This window comes from Calypte anna, chromosome 1, assembly GCF_003957555.1.
Source record: "Calypte anna isolate BGI_N300 chromosome 1, bCalAnn1_v1.p, whole genome shotgun sequence".
NCBI classification, from domain to species: Eukaryota; Metazoa; Chordata; class Aves; order Apodiformes; family Trochilidae; genus Calypte; species Calypte anna.
The window spans coordinates 53,173,583-53,188,524 of NC_044244.1; the positions used below are offsets into that span (position 1 = coordinate 53,173,583).

At 43.8% G+C, this 14,942-nt stretch overlaps 1 protein-coding gene across 15 annotated transcripts in view; it reads left to right on the forward strand.

Moving 5' to 3' along the window:
- RBFOX2 (RNA binding fox-1 homolog 2) overlaps window positions 1-14,942 on the forward strand; it is a 174,146-nt gene that overhangs the window by 36,907 nt on the left and 122,297 nt on the right. The window lies entirely within an intron of this gene.

Below are 14,942 nucleotides of genomic sequence, written 5' to 3' on the forward strand. Positions count from 1 at the left end.
GTGAGAGTCTGCTTTGCTGGTGGAGGAGAGAATGACATGTCCCACTGGGTTGTTTCTAGTTATCTGTGAACTTGTCTTGCCTTCCTTTCAAGTCCTGCAGGGCCCCTACCCCTTGCTCTTACTCAGGATGTGCTTCTACAGCAGACAAAATCACGCTCTTTGGTGCATTGCATCTGTAAGCATTCTCTTGCCTCCTGGCAGAAGACAGAGAAATCCCAGTTGATGCATTTGCATGACGGAAGGAGGAGATGCTTTGGAACAAATGAAATTTAATGGGTTGTAAGATACAACTGTCACACATTAAATCTCCCTTCTTAGAGTGAGGCTTTTTTTTCAGTGTTCTGCAGTGCTACTGCAAAGCAGAATATGAACCAGTGTAACAGGAAATTAATATGCACAGAAAATCAATAATGCAGCACATTTCAGTAATGAGCAAATAACAAAACCAAAATAAAATTCTTTAATACTCTCAGGTACTGCTATATGAAGAAAGTGATTTGCATCATATCTTGATGAGGCCTGTGTACATGTAGCAACAGCTTAATTGGAGATGTTTTTATGAAGGAAGTGTAACATTGCACAGTCTCAGCAACTTGAAGAGCTTGAATCTTTGGTGCTTGTAATATGTGTGTGAATTTCTGTATAGGAGGAAATTATTCAGAATGTCCACTGGGATATATTAAACTGTTAACCAGCACAAATAAACATTATGTGTTGGGATGCTGTGGGAGTTGTGTTCCTACTCTGTCTAGGCTAAGGTATGTTAGGTTGAGAGCCAGAGCCAGTCCCAGACCCTTAAAGCGATTCATATCTGCTTTCAGCTCTTTCATTTAGGTGGCAACCTCTGTGCACCTGTTCAGATCACAGTACCCATTTAGGGGTGTTTTGGGGTCTTCTTGGTGTTTCATTCTGGTGATTATCAGTATGTCCTGCTGCACAGGTTTCCTCTTTCTCATCCTTTAATAACTCTTCTGATTTGAAAGTCCGGAACTGCTGCTGCTGGCAGGTCACCAGATGAGCAGAGATGGGCACGGGGAGCTGTACAGCAGACCTGGGCTTGATATGAGAAATACATCCTGGGCAGCCCTGTATGGGGGTGAGCTCTGGAAGTGATGTATATTAGCCAGTGTGCATATGTATTTCAGAAGGCAAATAGCTTCATGGAGATTTCATAGTGGACAAACAGCTTACGTTTGAGTTGAGTGTTTTCATTTTAGCAAATACTTGTAAAAAATCTTTTTCAGGTGTTTTTTATTTTGTTTTGTTTTGTTTGTTGGGTTTTTGTTTTGTTTTGTTGTGTTTTTTGTTTTTTTTTTTTTTTGTGTGTGTTTTTTTTTTGTTTTTGTTTTTGTTTTTTGTTTTTTTTTTTTGTTTTTTTCCCTAGTAGCATCTTGATCTATAGTGTTTTTCCTTCTGTCTCCCTTTTGGCACTGAAGCAGCTTAAATTCAGGCCTGGCTTTCACTAATGAGGTTTCAAGGCTTTTAGCTAATCTGATTGGGAGCCTCTAACATGATAGCAGCAGAGAAAGAAGTCCTCTGTTGCCATAGACTGGAGCTGGTGTGGGAGAGACAGCAATGGCTGATCCATCACTTGCCTTTCTGCACTGGGGAAGGAGGAAGGAAGTGGTGTTGGAGTACCTGTAGCAATCCTGACACTGTAACAAAGTATCTACGAGATTTACAAGCAATTCTGTCCGATTTCCTGAAATTAGGAGCTGGATTTGAGCTGGTCAGTGTAAATCTCTGTATCCTGCTCTTTCCCTTTGCTGTTCTTGAAGTGAGTGTACAGTGCTTTTTACTACAATGCCTTCCTTAGCAGAAGTAGCAAGGCAGAGCTTTATTTTAAGGGAATCTTATTTTGTGGCTGCCATAGTCCTGTTAGAAATACTGTGGATGTAGCTTGCCCTTTTCTTTTCACTTTATATAGCATCCTACTCCTTCACTTCTTTGTGTGTCATTTTCACTCCTTCAAGTGCTAAATGCTATTAATTGGCATTTAGACTGGCTGCAAGCCTTTCACTGTGCTGTTTTTACACCCTCTAGTGGTTAAATAATACCCAGATGTTCCAGATTATTGAATGTGTGTGGTGGGATTTTTTTTGTTTGTTTGTTTTTTACTGCCAGTTGAGATACACCGTTGGTTTGAGTCCTCACTTTGGCCATTTGGGGATGTCCAAAGTTTATTTTGTATCTTTTCCCAGATATTGAAGCATTCTGTCATCACCACGCATAGGCAGCAGCACCGAGGTAAATGGGATGGGTTCATGTCAAGGCTGTGTTCCTCTAACCTAGAGCCTTGGGTTGTTGTGCAGCCTCCCTGCTCTTCTCCTGCCCTGCTAGAGTGTTGGTTTACTGGATTTCTTGTGATGATAGGGCCTGGGGAGCATGTGTGATAAAACATTAAGGTGTTAAGTTTGCCTAAAAAGAGAGAGCTTTATGTTGCTGAAGTGTTGCAGTACTGGTGCTATGTTACAACTGTGTAAGAAGCTGGAGAGCTCTCTGGGACTGTTCTCAATAATTCAAGGTTTGCTCTGTGGATAGTGCACAAAGAGGAACGGCAGGATGCCCCTCCTTTTCCCCAGAGCTAGGCTGATGGCAGGAACGACGCCCTCAGTAAAGGGAAAATATGGGAAGCTTTGGTGTAACAGTAACAATGTAAACTGAGATGAAAGCCAAGTCTTTCCGTGAGGAGAGCTTATTCTCTGGGGACTATTCAGTTTTCTAGCCTGCCAACAAAATGGTATTTCTTTTTTTGTAACATGAGCACCTGCCTAAAATGCAGTGAACCAAGACTTCCTTGCTTCATTTCCCAAGCTGTGACAAACAGCTCTGAGGGACTATGAGTTGGTCTTAACATGGAAAATGTCTGGTACGGCTATACTGATAAAACTTTTATGTATAGACAAACTCATCAAGAATAAATACTCTGCTTCCAGAAAGCTATTTCATGCTAACTGTGCCAGCTCATTTTAAATAGTCAGGGCCTGTGTCACATTGCTCTAGTGGTTTTCATGTCCAAATGTATTAGAGGTGATATCTGAAATTTTCTTGAGTGCCGAATACTGGCACGTCCGTGGCAGAATTTGGCAGCTGCACAGAATAATTTTATTCCCCAACAGGAAGCAAAATGAGGAAGAACACCTTGTTTAGCTGTCACTGAAGGGAAGAGAGGAGGGAGAGTTTATGGAAGCAAGAGGTAATTGCACACCAGAAGTGGGTCAGGATGTTAGAGCTATTACACCTCTTCTGTTATGGAAAGTGATCCTCAGCTATCACAACAGGTTAGGGTATTTGTTTGACACCTCTTTTAAAAGCTTGTACTTCCATGAGTACAATTCTTAAATCAAACTGGGCCATTGGCGTGGTACTAATGTGGTGGAAACATCATTACCTATCACAAGTGACACTTCCTTCAACAGCTTAATTTGGGTGGCTGGTTTTCCATCTGAGCTCTCACCAGGCTTGACCTGTTGTTCTTCTATATGTAGATGAGACTGCAGCCCAAGGTAGCACAGGTGCCCATGGCAACTGCTAGGAACAGCTTTATCATTATGCCCTTGGTCTGAGTTCAAGCTTAAGGTGAAATGCTGTTAAATCCTCTCCAATTGTCAGCCTGTTCCACTGGGGTCTTTACTCACTTGCTGCTTTGGAATATCTGCTAGCATCACAGGCAGCAGGTGACCATGTGCACTCCCCTCCCAGGGCACTGAGCTGGTCTGGGGTAGCAGTGACAGCCTGTGAGAACAGGAAGCCTTCCCTGTTGCTTTTTCCCTCTATTTGTTTTTTTTTTTTCGACCAGTCCCCCTTAATGTGGGGAGTTTGTCAAGGAAGCCCTTCATAATGAGACGTGAAGGGTGTGTGTGAGCTCCTATGGGGTGGCAGGACAGCAGGTCACCAGGCTTCCTGTTGGAGCTGGCTGCACAGAGGCACTGCTGCTCATGTTGGTGGCCTCCCCTGCTGATGGTGTCTGTGCAGCAGGCAGTGGGGGGGAATCTTGGCTGAGAGTGCAGAGGCAGAAATGTCCTTTTTCCTGTGGTCTGAAACTCCTTCACCTACCTTCCTCTTCTCCATCATGTGGACAAGGCATGAATTTGAGGATGTTGTCACAGCTTGATTTGCAGCTGAGTGGTTCAGTATGGATTAGAATCATAGAATCATCATAGGATCATAGAATGGTTCGTGTTGGAAGGGACCTTAAAGATCATCCAGTTGCAACCCCTGGATCATCCAGGTGGGCAGGGACACCTTCCACAGATTGCCTGGGCATACTGTTCCAGCACCTCAGCACCCTCATAGTGAAGATTTTTTTCATAACATCTATCCAAAATCTATCCTTATAACCATTACACCTCATCCTATCACTGCGTGCCCTTGTAAAAAGTCCATCCCCAGCTTACCTGTAGCCCTTCCAGGTACTGGAAAGCCACTATAAGGTCTCCTCAGTATCTTCTCTTCTCCAGGCTGAACAACTCCAACTCTCTCAGACTGTGTTCATAGGAGAGGTACTCCAGCCCTCTGATAATCTTTGTGGCCCTCCTCTGGACTCACTCCGACAGCTCCATGTCCTTCACATGTTGGGGGCTGGTAGGATATCCACAAAAATCTCTTGAGTTCGGATAAACAAACTGAGATGCTCATGCCATAAAAAGAATAAAAATGACATTCTGGGGAAAAAAGGTTTGGCCACATGTTAAATGTCATTTGTACCATGATAGCACCAGCCAGTCCCTCCAGTGCCCTACTTCATTGGTCTCAGAACAAAGACTCCCTCTCTAAAGAGTTTAAATCTGTAAGTAGTGTTCCTGAAAAACATTTTGGTTTTTAATTTGTTTTTCTGCTTGTAACTGACCATGAAAATAAACCCTCTAGTTTGTATGCTTACTGGCTGAGTAACTGATGCAGTTGTGTCTGTGGAAGTTTTAAGTTACTTGTGAGCTAGGAAGCAGGGTTATTTATGGGTTTTTAGTTTGTTGCTTGCACTTTTGGTTTGAATATAGTATACTTAATATAAATGCTTAAACTGAGAGACAGAGGGAGAAAGGCCTTGAATAAGGTTTTAAAACTTTACTCCATGAATACATCACCAGGAGAAAGACCAGGAAGCCTCTGAGGTCCGCCATATAAAATAGAGAAGATCAAGTTTGTTGTTCCTGGTGCTTCATAGGAGTGCCTCCTTGCTTGGAAGGAAACAACCCAAAATTTGGGATGGGACCAAGCTGATGAGGGGGAGCTGTTCTAAACATCTTCCTCGTGTTTAAAGTGAGAAGAATTAACGTTAAGACTGCCAAATCTGCTGCTTCCTGGCTTCCACAGCCTCTCTTCAGGGAAGCAGTCAACTATTTCCACTCTGTGCTAGACAGGAATGAAGGGATTTTCTTGTACTGACTTAACTGCAATGTCCCATAGGAAGTAAAAAACTTCAGACAATGAGGTTGGGGCAGAAGTGTCTGAGATACTTGGGAGATGGGAAGCATCTGTGAGACAGTTGCAGGCAGAGGGGCTGAAGGGTGTGTGGTGGGATAACTGCTGAGAGGTTACCACTTATCACCTGAGCTGTGAAGGCTGTGGGACAGTTAGGATGCATTATGGAAAGGCATTTAGTACTGCAGGAGGACGCTGAGAAACCCTTTACTGGATTGCATCCAGCACTAACTCTCAGCCCATTTAGAGGGTAAAAAAGATAGCGTGGAGAGATTTAAGTTAAAATCAATGTAAATCATGATACTGAGAAGGGAAATGGAGAGTGAGAGCTAAGTTAAAAACTGAAGGAGGAGTTGGTTACAGACTGAAGTTCAAACAATCCTGGATGCACAGGATCTACTATATCCATAAGAAACTGCAGGAAAGATTAAGGAATTGGGATGCGGGGGGGAACGAAAAAAGGGGGCATGCATGCGCCACTAAATACTGAGCCTTTTATAAACACATTTGCTGAAAGTTCACTCTGAACCAAGTTGCTGTGTTTCTATTCTCCACATTCCCCAAAATCTCTCCTTTCCTTTCTGTTTAGCTAATTTCCTACCATCAAAACTCTGAAATAATACAGGAAATAGAGTGTCTTGCAGTTGACACAAGTCTTGCAAACAGATCACTCTGGCGGTATATTTATTTCCCATTTCCCTTGTGTCTGCTGCCTTTTCAGCCTTTCTGAACATAAGGCAGGGAATCCTTTCCTTACAGAAACTTGAATACCTTTTGTAAACACCTTTGGCAAGCTCCATACCAACATGCCTCACTGTTACTCACTAACAAGACGGAAAGAATAACCACGTGGAGAAAAGTTGTATGAGAAGTGGTAATTAAGGAGTGCTTCTAATTCAGATACGTGGGAGGACTTCCTGACAAATAAGCTCCTTCAGTCCTATGAAGAGCTTCTCGTAGGACTGTTCTGTCATAGGGCTACTCATTGAAGTAGTGATTACCTTGCTGATGAATAGTCAGGCCAAAGCTGTGGGGTCGTAAGGGTGAGGCGTTGGCAGGAAATGGGCTGGATGATGTAATACTAATTCCTCTCGTGTTTGAGTCCTTTGAGTCAAGCAATTTGTCATCTCTGCTTGGGGTTAAAGAGAGGAGATGCGAGTCATCCTTCTTGGGAGAAGAAGATCAGGAGACCACTTTTTCTCCTATGATGTACTTTTTACCCATTGAAGTGTTACCCGTTGGCTGCAAGAGTCTCGGAGGCTCTCAAGCCCCTTAGTTATTTTGGCAAGAGAGACAGCATCTTGTTTAGATTTTCTCCTCCTGAAATTACAGGAGTACTGTAGAGCGTGGCACATGTGTTTAGAAGTAGTTTGTAAAATGATCAGTTGGAACACCAGCCCAGGTGGTGTAGATAAAACAGCCTGCTGATGAGGATTGTATCCTCTTGAGGACGTGGAAGTGGCTATTCTGGGTCAGGTATGAGGTCTCTGCCTTCCAGTGTTCTGCCTTTGACAATGTCTAATAGCAAGTACTTAAGGCAGAAGGAGCAGTGCCAGGATTTGGTGATACTTCCCCTCCTCTGTACTTTTGAAGCAGTCTCATGGCTTTGGGATTTCCTGGCCATATATTTATTTTTTCTAAAGTCACCGGTGGTAGATTATTTTTTCTCTTTATTGAGTTTGTCTAAGTGGTTTTTGAGCCTGTCTAAACCTTTGGCACCCACAACATCCTGTAGCAGCAAGTCCCCTGCTTCTAGGTATGTTTTATGAGGAAAAAATTCTTCTGTGCACAGCTAAGTTGAAGCCAAAGTGGTTTTAAAGCTCTCAGGTGAGGAGAAGGGGGCTCGGGGTCCTCAGCTTGCATAGCTGCACTGTCATCGCACAGGAGAGGATTTTTATCTTAAAAGGGGAAAAAACAAACCAAAACCAAATCTTAACTTGTTTTGGTCCCTTATTATCTTTTTTTTTTCCTAGAAGGATTATAATACCTTTGCACAAGTTGCTTCCAGATGCCTGTAAGAGCACGTACGTGTGTCTGACAGGGAGCAGCCCGGGTGTTGAAGCTTCAAGGGCTCAGCGCTTCGCGTCGGTTCGTCCTGTTCTGTCCCGCTGCACCCGGGAGAGCTCGGACAGGAGGAGGAGTGTGCAAGGGGATAGATAGTGTCTCCGTGGGGCAGGCCAGGGGGATAGTGTGCCCGTGGAGCAGGCCAGGGGGCCGGTGCCGGGCTGGTTCTGGCGGCGGGCTGCCAGGAGAGGGCAGCCGGCGCACGGCCAGCGCTCGCCGCCCCGCCCCGCGGTTCGGCGCTGGGGCCCGGTCCGGGGCGGCCACTTCCCCGCTCCCTCCGCGCAGTCTGTGTCTCGGGTTGTCTCCTGCTCTAAGCCCCTGGTAGGGGCGGGAAGGGCTAAGGCCGTAAGAGGGAGGGGGTAGAGGGTTCGGTTTGATGCGCCCTGCAAGAGTTTAGGGGTAATTTGTCTTAAGTTTCAGTCTTGGCTCTCCTCGCCAAGGGAAGTTTTGTGTAGAGGGCTGGGGAGAGGATGTGTCGCTGATTGAACCCAGAACAAGGAGCATCCAAAGAGGGCTGGGACAGGCAGTGCTGCCCCTCCACGGGGCCTGCTTAGGCATCTGATCTTCCAAATGGTTTCGTGGGTGACAAAGCAAACTCTGTGCCCTGGGTTTTTTTTAGCACAGAGAGCACTCAATTTCTTACAGCTGTCACAGACCAGTCCAGTTGTTACTCCTCATGTGCCTCATCCCTGGAAGTGTTCAAGGTCAGGTTGGATGGGGCTTGGAGCAACCTGGTCTAGTGGGAGGTGTCCCTCCCCATGCAAGGGTGTTGGTACTCGATGATCTTTAAGGTCCCTTCAACCCAAACCATTCTGTGGTTCTGTGATTTTCCTAATGCAAGTCTTTGCTCTGTTCCAAAATGTTTCTGCGGTCAGCAGAGGGGAAATGCAGGAGGAAGGTTTGGGAAGGAGTGGTGGTAATTAGAGAGTTGCTCTTAGGGGGGACTCTGAGCAGGCAATGTCTAGCAGCACTTTCCTGGTTTGAGCAGACATCTGGCCTGAGCTCATTTCATCCAAAGGCACACGTGCTGCATAGCACTGCTCCTGGTTAGAGGGCAGTGCAAGATGGACGCACAGTTAGGGTAAGGGTTCAGGGATGTGCTCCTCCAGGTCTGTATAAGCTGTGCTAGAGCTGTTGCTTGTTTCCAGTGTGTATTCTGAACATCATGAAATCTCACAGGTTTTGAAAGGAGGGAGTGTGTGTGAATAAATATTCTTCTATCCTGAAGTTTTTGAAGGAGGCTAGAGATCCCAAGAAATAAAACTGGTCCAGTTTAGTTACTGAACCTTGAAAGATGTTGGAAAAGATTGGATGCTTATGGTCAGATCCTTTAGTAAGGAAAATTAAGGAAACAACAGACATACTATGTTAATTTTTAAGGGCCAGTCATGTCAGATCAATTTAATTTTCTCCTCTGACAGAGCAGCAGGCATGGCAGATGGAGAAAGCTACTGGCTTTGGACCCAGTCTCACATGACCTTTACATAAACCAGGCAAATGAAAGGTGAAATTAAGAAGGGGTTGAGCATTTTATTGGAAAACTGTATTTGGAGTAGTTATGTTATGCTTTTCTCTGTGTGTGTCTTAATGTGGTCTGCTCTCACTGCTCTGCATTGCTCAACAAACATCATGGTAATGAATTAGTGACTGAGTATATGTATGTGGAGGGGCTGTCAGCCTTTGGAAAGTAGGATTAGATGCCAGAAAGATCACAGTAAACTGCAGAAATGATCTGAAGTCCAACAATGTGAAATTAAACAATACCAAGCTGTATTAACAAAAGAAACTATGCACAACGTAAAATGGAGGATAGGTGGCTGAGCAGTAATAGTGAAGGAAAGATCTGGGATAACTGAAGATAAACTGCAGATGAGGTGCTGTTTTTTGTGGTCTTAAAAACATGAAATGCATTTCTAGGTGCAGAAATTACTATATCACTATATTACTATATCACTGCAGAAATTTCTATATTGTTATAAGCTCTTCAGAGCTCAGCCCAGCGAGTGGAGTATTATACCTAGTTTTAGGCACTTCAGGAAAGATACAGACAGAATTTGGAAAAAGTTCAGGAAATAACAAGAGAATGTGGCTGAGAGAGCCAGACATAGGAGGAAAGTGTTGAGCTTGTTCCTTCTGTAAAAAAAGGAAGAGTAGAGAAATGTAGAGGATGGGGGTTGAACATTTACTGTGTCCATTGAAGGCAGCTTAATTTGCATCAGGAAAGGCTTCTATTAGATATTATGGGCTAAAACACTTTCTGATTCAATCTGGAACAGTAATTTAGGGGACCAAGGTTGCTGTTTCAAGAAGTCTGTAATAACAAGTTAGGCAATTGCTGATGGATATTTGTCTAAACATGCTCTGTGCTGCCTCTGAGCAAGGAGGACCTCTTATCTCCCCTGCCCTGTACTTGTGTCATTCTGTGACAGTCAAAAGCCAGTTGTTATCATCTACATAATTCCACAGCCATATGACTACTGTTGTCTTGGGACTCTCTCCGTTTTTCTTGTTCTTATTTTTAATATGTCTAAATTGCAAGATAGGAGGCTCCTCTGCTCCTGTATGATTTTAAAAGGGCCAGAGATCTTTTCTTTGTGACAGCTGCTTCATAGCTCTCTTTCCTCCCGAGCTTGCTTATTACTCAAAAGGGTGCGGGGTGTTCAGCATCTCTGAGTCAGTTCTTCCCTCTGTCTCACAGTAATAACATGTATCATGTATGAACCTCGAGTTTGTCTAGATGGTTTTTGAGCCTGTCTAAATCTTTGGCATCCACAACATCCTTGGTAGCAAGTCCCCTGCTTCTAGGTACGTTCAGTACCTTGATTTCCCGGTAAGCTCTCTGGCCATATCTCCATTTTGAGTGTACTTAGAGGAGATAAAAATACAAATAAATAAATAAAAAGAACATAAACCTCCTTGCTACCCTACCTGCAACTCCCCTTGCACAAGGAAAGGGCTGAGAGAATCCATCAGGAGCAATTCCTCAGTCTGGGCAGGGTGTGTGCTCCTGCCCGCCTGGGGCCAGGACCTGCTGTGGGAGGACAGCCCACCCGCCTTACACCGAGTGTGGCCACTGCTTCACCACCTTGCTCCTGCCGGCTGCTTCAGCAGGACCCAGAGTTAATGAATGAGATTGCTTTCTGTTCTGCTGACTTCTCCTGCATGGTGAGTGAGCAGCTCTGCCTTGGCTGGGGAAGGATGCTGCGTGCAAGCGGACTACCTCAACGAGCTGAGGAGGTGCTCCTGAGAATAGCTAGTGGAGAGAAGATGGTTTCATTCTTTTCAGTATTAAGGGAGAGGTATTGCCAGCAGTAGCATAATGTTGCTTGGAGCAGGCATTTGCCAGATGGTTTCAGCTCCCCCGAGGCTTTGGGATGTGAAAGGGAAAGGGCCAGGAACACACTTTTGATTCATTCCATTAGTAGATTAATCGGCACTGTCCTGGCTTAATAAGTCTCTTAGATTTCCCAGTGGAAATGGCACATGTAATTCTGCCCAGGTCACGCTCTGCACACCTGTGTTGAAGCTTTCACGGCAAGAAGCTGTGCTGCTGCAGGCAACATCTGCAAAACAAGGCTTGGGGGGGAGGGGGACAGGCTTATTTGGTGGGGGGAGAGGTGAGAGAAAATATTTTTAATAAGTACTGTTAAATAATGCTAGTGGGAGTGAGATGGCTTGTGAGAACATGCTTGAATTCTTCTGTCGTTTTGGTGGGAGATGTATTTAAAAATCTCGCAGTGGTAATTTGATGTATGAAGCTGCTTTCCCCCTCCACTCTGTATTAATTGTTGACTAGATTGTGTTTTCTGGGAAGTCTGTGATTAGAGGACAAGGGAGCTCTTCCTGATAAAGGTCAGAGGCTGCTGTCTCGAGAGGCTGGCGATATCTCACCAGTTTCAGCTGAAAACCTGAGCAGATGCTGTGCTGCTCTTTACTTGAGGTGTGTGTGTGGGGGGGCTGTCCCCCATGACCTGTCTCTTCCTGCCTCTCTTTTCCAGGCCAGCCAGTTGTTGGGAAGTGGGTTTAGTTGCTGCTGCCGCCCACACAGGAGAAGGTTTGTAGCTCTTGGCAGTTTTAGCAGGAATCTGCATTTTTAACTCTTCTGGTGCCTGTGAATTGTGATGAGCTGCACTCTGATGTCATGGCAGCAGTGAGCTGTGCTTGCTTCCAGGCCTAATAAAAGTTTACCCGTAGGATTGTATCTGATGAGACCCACTGAAATTCCTTCACGTTTGGATTTTATTAAGGAGACACTTCAGGTACTGCCAGCAAACAAATTCTCCTTGCCTTTTCTGATCCATCTGTTCCTGATACACCTGGAGAGCACGTGCTACCCTTCCTTATAGGTCAAGAGGACAGCATTGGCTAATGCTGGCAACAGTCTGATCATCATCTCTCTCATTCTGGGGCACCTGTCACCCTGGCTTCTCGCCATGGTCTCCCTGAGCTAAAACAGTACACCTCAATTCCAAGTGCTTGGAGAACATCTTGTTTTCCAACCATTTGTGGCAGCTAGCTCAAGTCCTTCACAGTGTCTGGAGGAAGACTGACAGGGGTCAAAGGAATAAATGTCATGGGACTCCAGAGCTTTGTGTTGAAAGCTGAGATAGAGATATTTTACGTCCCTCAGTATATGTAGCTGGATTTAGGCTCTTTGGTATTTCCAGTAGAATGGCATTTCAGAACTGGGAGCTGAACTCTGACAGCAGTGTAGTCCCCAGTTGCTGCCAACTTCACCCCAGACAGAGAACTGCTGTATTTTTTGAGTAGCTGTTGTTGTGGAAGAGTGTTAGTCTCTGAAATAATTTGAAATACACTGGCACAGTCCACAGACAGAGTCAGCCCTCTGAATCTCACTGAAGAATTAATATCTCTGTGTAATATGTTCCTACATTAGGCACAATTTGGAGCATTTGATTTCCTTCAGACTTAGAATTAGGATACTGCTGACTGTCTGTACGTATTTCGAGGTTTCTGGGCGTCTCTAATCTAGTTTGTAGTTACATTAGCAATAGATAACCATAGCAAGGCCTTTATCTGAAAGGAAACATGCATTCTTCAGGTCACACAAGGATGAAAAGAAGATTGTTCTTGTCACTTGCTTTCTGGGAATTTGGGAACGGGGAAGAATTTCACGTATTTTTGTTGCGTAGCTTCTTTAGTGGGTAGTTGTCAGAGTTTGGCTACACTTCAGAGCTTAAATTTGGATTAAGATAAGATGAGAATGTATTGCATAGTACCTAGGGTACAATAATGGCACATGTTGACTGACCATAGTTACTTCATACCATTCATCTCATCTAAACTGCAGATAAAGGATCTGCCACTCATTCAGTCTGTCTGCCTTGAAAAGAAATCGGAAGAGTAAAGAAGCTGCAATCAGTCTCTAATGGAAGAACCTAATTTTGCCAAGATTTTATCAGACAAGCCATCAGAATAGAATTTATAGTACTGTATTTTTTTTATTCTTTTATGCCAGAGTGTGGGGGAAAGAAGGAAAGGTGGAACAGCCTTAGCACAAGCTCAGCTGAAGGTGTTTGAGGGTCACAGTATATTTGTACCCCACAGACTGCAGGGATGCTGAAGACCAGATCTGGAACTGGTCTGCTCTTGTGAAAGCCAAAAACCTTTTGATTCAAGTAAGTCAGTTGGCACAAGTGCCAACAGATATATCTGAATTTGTTGGAACACCCCATGTTATAAACTGGGTGTTTCTAGTACTTATTGTATGCAAGGTTTACGGAATGCCAAAATGCCCTGTTAAAAGGTACAGGTAGTATCCATCTGATTGCTTCTTGGAAGTCTGTTGTGGTTTAATCCCAGCACGACCAGTAAGCATCATGCAGCCTCTTGCTCACTTACCCTCCCTCAGCAGGATGGGGAAAGAGAATGAGAAGAGTAAAAGGGAGAAAACTCACAGATTGAGAGAACAGTTTAATGATTGAGAGAACAGTTTAATAATCGAAATAATATAATAAAAAGTAATTAAAACAACAATAGTAAAAATATTGTATTGAGAAGGAAAGTAACAAAGAGAGAGAAGTAAACCCCAAGAAAGACAAGTGATGCAAATAAAACAGTTCCTCACCCCCAAGCAAGCACTGCCTGTTTCTGATCAGAACCCTGCCCCCAACCCCCTGCCAGCCTTCCTCCCTTATTTGGTTGCTGAGCATGATATGGTATGGAATATCCCTTGGGTCAGTTGGGATCAGATGTCCTGGCTATGTCCCCTCTCAACTTCATGTGCACCCCCAGCCTGCTTGCTGTTTGTGAGGGGGTGGTGTGAGAAGCAGAAGAGTCCTTGACTCTTTGTAAGCATTGCTCAGCAGTAACTAAAGCACATCCCAGTATTATCAACACTGATACCAGCACAAATCCAAAACATGGCCACATGCTAGCTACTATAAAGAAAATTAACTCTGCTTCAGCCAAACACTAGCACAAAGTCCCCTATTAAATCAGAACACTAAAAAGACTTTGAAGAATGGACAGTCTTTTGCTTAAAAAGCAGGAAGAGTTAGACTTTACATACACATACTTTTCTAAATTGTCTGATGTTCGTAATTCCCTGAGGAACCAGTCAGGTGGAGAGAGCTGTTCTGCAGCCATCAGAATAATCCAGCTAGAAGTTGATGGCAGTGGTATGGTTAAGGATCACTTTGCTCAGAATGAGATCAGTAGCAGAATTGCTTTTCTGACAACTGACCTTTGCTATCATTGTGAATTGAAGTTGGGGATATTGTATTTTGTAACTAAATTTTTCCAGTTGCATTTCTGTCCTCTAGAAATCTTCCCCTGTGTTTTATATCTATTTATGCCTCTTGTCTTATGCTTTATTAATGCTTTTTACATTTGAACAGCCTGCTGTTCCTTTATGTGGTTTCACAACTGCCAATACCCCTGTTGAAATATTTTGCTTTTAGTGCTGTTAATAGCAATTTCACCTGGGTTTTCTTCCCAGCATTATGTATTGGAGGTATCTGCAGTCCCCTGACACATGTGTTTGGTCTCTTTTCACCCACCCTTACTTATCATAGGTTGATGCTGTGTTCCAACAAAGTCTTTTAGGAATTTAGTTTTGTTGTTTCTTAGGAAATTTTATTTGGTATTTTTTGGTGTTACCTGTTCATTAGCTAAACTCATTCTTTTCTTCTTTACTGATTATATACTTGAGCCATTTCTCATCCTGAAGTCACATTTCAGGTATTCAGCTAACAAAAACATCACAGATTTCAGATATTTTCTCTTCGTTAGGTATGTAAAGATTCAAGGTGAATGTCACGGATTATTTTTCTTTTCAGAGGGTCAACTGAAAGAATGTTATTTGAATAAAAGAAGAAATAAAGCAGCTGTGACAATAAAGATAGAAATAACATACACAATGTAATATTTGTTAAGCTGATTTCTTCCCTCTCATAGGTGTATTTGCAGTCCACTCCTGGGGTTTATTAGTCTTT